A 7,178-nucleotide genomic window follows, 5' to 3' on the forward strand; every position below is an offset into this window, starting at 1 on the left:
GCTGCTGGCTTTAAAAAAAAACAAAAAAACGCGGAGTCCCGGCGGACTCCCGCTTTAACACTTTATAATCGGTTACATTAACAGTTCTGTTCCTTTTGGGATAAAGGATTTACATACAGCGGATATAGAAAAGAATCACCCCCCCCCTTTAAAATCACATTGTGTTGCTTTGCAGCCTGAAATGAAGACAGACAACATTTTTGTTTTAATCCGGTTGTATTTACTCAGTGCAACTTATAACATCCAAGTGAAAGATTCCGTGTATGTGACTCCAATCACGGAGAAGGAAGCAACTTAAAAAAGATCCAAAGTGAGAAGGGTTCAAACGAAAAATCAGGATGATAGTCCCACACGCCGCGATGGAAACTGGAAATCGCAGGACAGTCAAAACATGTCGGGAGGAGCCGGGTGACGTCACTTCCGGGCCGAGGAGGGAGATACAGTTGTTTTCCCTTTAGGATTGTGGAGATTTCCTATGCTGATTACTGTGATTTTAACTGTTAGTTACTACTACTATAATCTCTGCGGGGGGCGCACGGCTCACTCTGTGATCATGGCTCCCGATCACAGACTCCGATCCTGGCCCCTTACCACGTGATTTTTTTTTTTTCCTCACGCTGACAGCATGAGGAGAAAAGAAAAAGCCGATTACCGGCTTCTGTCAGAGGGACATCGGCCCCGCACACGGGCACCCACTGCTGCTAAACAGTGCCCTGCCCACCAGTGCCAAATATCAATGCCCACCAGTGCCACCTACCTGTGCCACCTATCAGTTCTGTCTATCAGTGTCACTTACCCGTACCTATCAGTGCCACCTAATAGTGCCCATCAGTGCCACCTATCAATGCCTATCAGTGCCCACCAGTGCCGCCTATGAGTTCTGCCTATCAGTGCCACCTAATAGTGCCCATCAGTGTCACCCTTTCAATGCCCACCAGTGCCACCTATCAATGCTCACCAGTGCCACCTATCAGTGCCCACCGGTGCCACCTATCAGTTCTGCCTATCAGTGCCACCTAATACTGCCCACCAGTGCCACCTAGCAGTGCCCACCAGTTCCACCCATTAGTGCCACCTATCAGTTCTGCCTATCAGTGTCACCTATCAGTGTCACCTAATAGTGCCCATCAGTGCTGCCTTATCAGTGCCCATCAGAACAGCCACATCAGCACACATCAATGAAGGAGAAAAATTACCTGTTTACAAATGTTTATAACAAACTGAAACGTTTTTTTTTTCTTTGTTTGTTTTTTTCAACATTTTTGGTCTTTTTAAATGTGTTCTAGCAAACAATAAAAAACCCAGCAGTGATTAAATACCACCAAAAGAAAGCTCTGTTTGTGTGAAGAAAATGATAAAAAATGTAATTTGGGTACAGTGTTGTATGACCGCGCAATTGTCATTCACACTGTGACAGCGCTGAAAGCTGAAAATTGCCCTGGGCAGGAGGAGGGGGGGGGGGGGTAGTTTAAGTGCCTGGTAAGCAAGAGGATAATAAACACTATTTTGCAAGTACTACACTATGGTTGTTTTTATGGTCACATACTGTGATTTCCTGGTGATAGAAGATTGAGCTGAAAGTGACGTCTCACTGAGAAGGACGGAATATTGACTTTACAAGCTCCGTATGACCTGCTAAGCGGCTTTGTTGTAGCAGCAGGGGCAAAATCAGCGGGGCTCATACAGAAGACCGAACGGATGGCTTGAAGATGTTAACAGTGGGTCCCTGGAAAGGTCTTCGCTACCTGGAGGTTTAGGAGGATGGTTCCATAACCTGGGACGCTGGCTTTGATTTTCGTAAATAAAGTTCACATACTCTTAGCCCTTGTACACACGGGTCGGAGATTCCGACAACCAAATCCATCGGATTTTGTCCTTCGTATTTTGTCCGAAACTGTTGCATACACACGGTCGGACAAAGTTGTTGGAAAATCCGATCGTTCAGAACGTGATGACGTTATTTCGTTACGACGGGACTACATTCAGGCTAGTAGCCAATAGCTTTGGTGTAGGAATTTGATCTGAGCATGCGTGGCACTTTGTCCGATCGGAATTCTCTACACATGATCGGAGTATGTCCTATCGGACCAGTTTGTCGGAAAATATTTCCGGCAAGTTGGAAAATTTGGTCCAACGGATATTCCGACGGAAACAGTCCGATGCATACCACACACAGTCGGAATATCCGACAAAACGCTCCGATCGGACACAGTCCGTCAGGAATCTCTGATCGTGTGTACAAGGGCTTAGCGAAAGGGGGGTAACACGTGTTCCAGTGTTGGAAGGCAACATGCTTTATTTCATAATACAAGATGTGTTTTGAAATATGAACTCTGGATATACCAAGCCTCCGCATTCTTGGGGGCTGCCTGGAATGTAACAAGTTGCACATCGAAGCTTTGTAGCATATCAGAATCTTCATCTGAAAGAAGTGCAAGGCTGAACAAAAGCTTGGCTCCTGGCCAACTGGTGTGATAGCCCTCTGCAAGCAAGCTTCAAAAACGACCATGGCTGACCAGATGATTGATGAAGGTCCTGCTACAGAAGATCAAAGGGCCAGCTAAGAACTGCCCCTGGAGGCCAATACAGCAGGATGGGCAGAAATATAATGTATTAAAAGGACTACCTCTTGACAATATCTCATTGGACAGGAGGCTAGTGGGGTGTGGTTACGAGTGGGTCTGAATGAATGTATAAAAAAATGCACACAGAAGGGAAATCGGCCCTTTTTCCACTCTGGTGGGTCTCGGAGCCCCATGGCTCTCTCTGTTACCATCTTGAGCCCAGCTGATGAGACCGTGTCTAGGGGGACAGCCTTGCGATAAATATCTTTGATGTTCTTGTGTTATATGCTCTATAGTATTTTCATGTTAGCATTTTCTTATTTTCTTGGGTAATAAATAAGACGTTGTTTTATTAAGCAGTGTGTTTGTTTTCATAGCTAACCTTATATTATTGTGCTATCAACAGTAACATTATCAGAGTTTTAATAGACTAGCTAACTATAGGAATAGAGAAATTAATACATATGTGGAATAAATAGAGGGAATCTGTAATCACCCTCGGATAATATTTATATTAGCATTTTATTTCAGTTGGTACCCCAGATGGGACACGAACCCACAATCCCTGGCTTAGGAGCTCGGTTGGTGACACTTTGACTATTCTGCGATTTCCAGTTTCCATCATGGCATGTTGGACTATCAACCGGATAAACCGTTTGAACCCTTCTCACTTTGGATTTTTTTTAGTTTCTTCCTTCTCAATGACTGGAGTCACATATTTATTCATATTTTTTCCACTAATTATTGGAACATCACTACCTCTTTCTGTTCCTTGCCTGATGTCCTCTCACTCTATATGTCATGGTTATGCAGTGATCTTCCTCTGTTTGCTTACCTCCCCTCATGTGTTCTGACTAAGAGGCCAGCCACTTCCACCTGGTGGTTTTTATAACCTCTCCTCTAAGCATGGCTCCACCCCAGGCCCTATCAGGGAACCCTTTATTAACCTGTGCACTGCATGCCAGCGGTGCTGATCAACCATTGTGCGTTTGGCTTCCTGTTTCCTGCTTGCCGTGTGCTCTACGTTTGACTCTGTTACCGACCTTGGCGTGTTCTCAACGATTCCTGTCTGCTTGTGACCTTGACCTTTTGCATGTCCCTGACCATCCCTGTCTGCCTGTGACCCTGAACCTTTGGCGTGTACTCTGGTGTTCCTGTCTGCTAGTTTCCCTGACCTCTGCCTTATCCCCTTACTATCCTTGTCGTTCCAGTCTGCTGCTTCCTTCTCCTGTAGTCTACTGTGAGCGTGAGCTGTGAGACCCTAGGGGCCGCAACCTGGAGCCAGCCTGCAGCGAAGTCCATCCTCACCACTGGAGGCTCTGGCGAACACCCGCTGGCTCTTAGACTCCGCGCCCAGGGGGAATCTATGCTCCAGCTCCCATTGGGATCTGTGTTAGTGATCCTGTAGACCTGTGTCCTGAATCTCCCTGGGTACAATCCGCAGCAGTCAGTCCTAAGGTCCACTATCTTAGCGGTGCACTTCCGACTCCTACGGAGTGCATCTGTCCCCTGGTCTCAGGTGACCTGACACTATAGTCCTGGCACTATCTTCCCATTCCTCAATATCTAAAAGAAGTAAGATCAGGATTAGCAGATGAGGAGGAAGAAGAGGGCACATTAGCAAACATTTTAGACAAATGGCTGCTCTGTACTTGGGAGGATGAGGGCTGCTCTGTACTTGGGAGGATGAGGAAAAGAAAGGCTTTGTCAAACACTCCACTACCCCTTCTACACCCTGTAGGCATATAGCGTGATCATTCTAAAAAAGAAAAGGCAGACATGCCTTATCTCTAGAACAGTGGTCTCCAAACTGCTACCCAGATGCGGTCCTTTGCTTGCTTTTATCTGGCCCTTGTGGCAAAATTTCATCCACTGATACCAACAGTGGGGCATAATTCCGCACCCCCCCCACCCCGTGACACCCAATGAAGGGGCAACGATGGGGAAAAATTCTTCCCACTGACATCATAGATTGGGTTCAATTCCTCCCACTGACATCTTCGATGTGGCTCAATTCCTCCCACTGACACCAAAGATGGGGCACAATTCCTCCCTCTGACACCATCGATGGGCCACAATTCGTCCCACACTGACACCATCAATGGCGCACAATTCCTTCCACTGACACCATTGATGGGGCACTATTCCTCCCACTGACACCAAAGATGGGGCACTATTCCTCCCACTGACACCATTGATGGGGCACAATTCCTCCCACTGACACCAAAGATGGGGCACAATTCCTCCCACTGACACCATTGATGGGGCAAAATTCCTCCCTCTGCCACCAAGGATGGGGCACAATTCCACCCACTGACACCATCGATGGGGCACAATTCCTCCCTCTGACACCATCGATGGGGCACTATTCCTCCCACTGATACCAATGATGAGGCTCAATTCCTCCCACTGACACCAATGATGGGGCACAATTCCCCCACTGACACCATCGATGGGGCACTATTCCACACACTGACACCATCGATGGGGCACAATTCCTCATACTGTTACCAATGATGGGGCACTATTCCATGCACTGACACCATCGATGGGGCACAATTCCTCCCACTGTTACCAATGATGGGGCACAATTCCTCCCACTGATACCAAAGATGGTGCATTGCTTTTTCCCACTGACGTCTGGACCTTTTCTACTCTTAGTGGACACAGTCCTGCTCCTGTAAAGTCTGAAGGACAATGTAGCACCCTCTAGTAGTGTGCTAGAGAGGATTGGTAAATTTAAGCAGGCCTGGCTGGTTGCTAGGCCTACTTGTTTTCATTCTGGGCTGGGAGTGGCTGAGGTAGTGCTGGGTGACTCACAGGTGGCATCACTAGGACCTCCTACTTCTTTCTGGAATCTTCTAGTGTTTTCCAGAGAGAGAGAGACTGGGGGAAGGTGGAGCTACATGGGGTGTTCTAAGGAGCCCTGACCAGTCCCCAACTTGGATTTTCAGAGGACAGGCCTCCTTAACCACCTCACCCCTGACCATTTGGCTGGCCAAAGACCACAGCACTTTTTGCGATTCGGCTCTGCGTTGTTTTAACTGACAATTGCGCGGTCGTGTGGCGTGGCTCCCAAACAAAATTGACGTCCTTTTTCCCTACAAATAGAGCTTTCTTTTGGTGGTATTTGATCGCCTCTGCGGTTTTTATTTTTTGCACTATAAACAAAAAAAGAGCGGCAATGTTGAAAAAAAAACGCAATATTTTTAACTTTTTGCTATAATAAATATCCCCAAAAAATATATAAAAAACATTTTTTTCCCTCAGTTTAGGCCGATACGTATTCTTCTACATACTTTTGGTAAAAAAAATCACAATAAGCGTTTATTGATTGGTTTTACTAGTAATGGCGGCAATCTGCATTTTTTAGCGTGACTGCGACATGGCAGACACATCGGACACTTTTGGCGCTATTTTGGGACCATTCACATTTATACGGCGATCAGTGCAATTAAAATGCATTGATTACTGTGTATTTTGTCCCTAGTATGTATGAATGTAAGTTAGGGACCTTAGATTGTAAGCTCCTGGAGGGTAGGGACTGATGTGAATGTACAATGTATATGTAAAGCGCTGCGTAAATTGATGGCGCTATATAAGTAACTGAAAATAAATAAATAAAAATAAAATAAATGTGACTGGCAGTGAAGGGGTTAACCAGGAGGAGGCGCTGCAGAGGTTAAGTGTGTCCTAGGGAGTGATTCTAACTGTTGGGGGGAGGGGCTATGTGTGACTCAACACCGAGCACCGCTCCCGATTACAGGGAGCTGTGATCACTGTCACTAGGCAGAACGGGGAAATGTGGGGAACATCGGCATTTCCCCGTTCTTCCTCTCCGTGAGACGCGGCTATCCCTGCAGACATTGAATCCCACGGGACCCGCGGTCGGACTCGTGGCAGGCACGCGCGCTCCTGCTATGCAGACCTCGCGAGATCACGTACAATAACGTGATTTCCTGAAGCAGTAAAACTGCGGGGGCTGGTCCGCAATCGGTTAAATACCCAGGTGGGGTGGAGTTGTCAGGTGGAGGAGATGGAGTGAGATAGTGTGGGGACTTTTGAGGGAGCATCCCAGTCTGGGGGTGGGCGGGGGTGACCTTGGGCCTGGGCTCAGGTGGAGTTGGGACCACTTACAAGAACACGAAGTACAAGAGAGAGCAAGGAAAGGACAGCGGGAGAGTTCACTGCTGAGAGACTCCAGGGAGGACAACTGGTCACAGCCAGGAGGGCTGGGAGCTTGCAGTCAAGGATGGGTGCAGAAACAGAAGAGTGGAAGGAGGCATCTTCAGCCAGGAGGGCTGGCAGGGCCTGAAGAGATCTAACTGGGATCAGTAGCTGTAGTTGGGACAGCTAGCACAAGGACTTTCTACCATTTTTCTCTGCTACATCACAGGGACCCAGGGGCCCTGCCTGCAAAGGGCAGTTGCTAGCTGATCCAAGTTATCTGCTGGCAAAGTGTAACAGTCTGTAGCAAGTTTAGTGCTGGAGGAGTGATGAGCTTCAAGCAAGTGATGTGCAGGAGGAAACTGAAGGAGTATGTCCAGGGAGTTGTGTTGAGCGGTATCTTGATATAGTGTGGTCTTACCCCGAAGGGTCCCAATGCGCTTGACT

Source organism: Lithobates pipiens, unplaced genomic scaffold (genome assembly GCF_037356315.1).
Source record: "Lithobates pipiens isolate NorthernLeopardFrog02 unplaced genomic scaffold, aLitPip1_a1.2 Scaffold_8, whole genome shotgun sequence".
Classification (NCBI taxonomy): domain Eukaryota; kingdom Metazoa; phylum Chordata; class Amphibia; order Anura; family Ranidae; genus Lithobates; species Lithobates pipiens.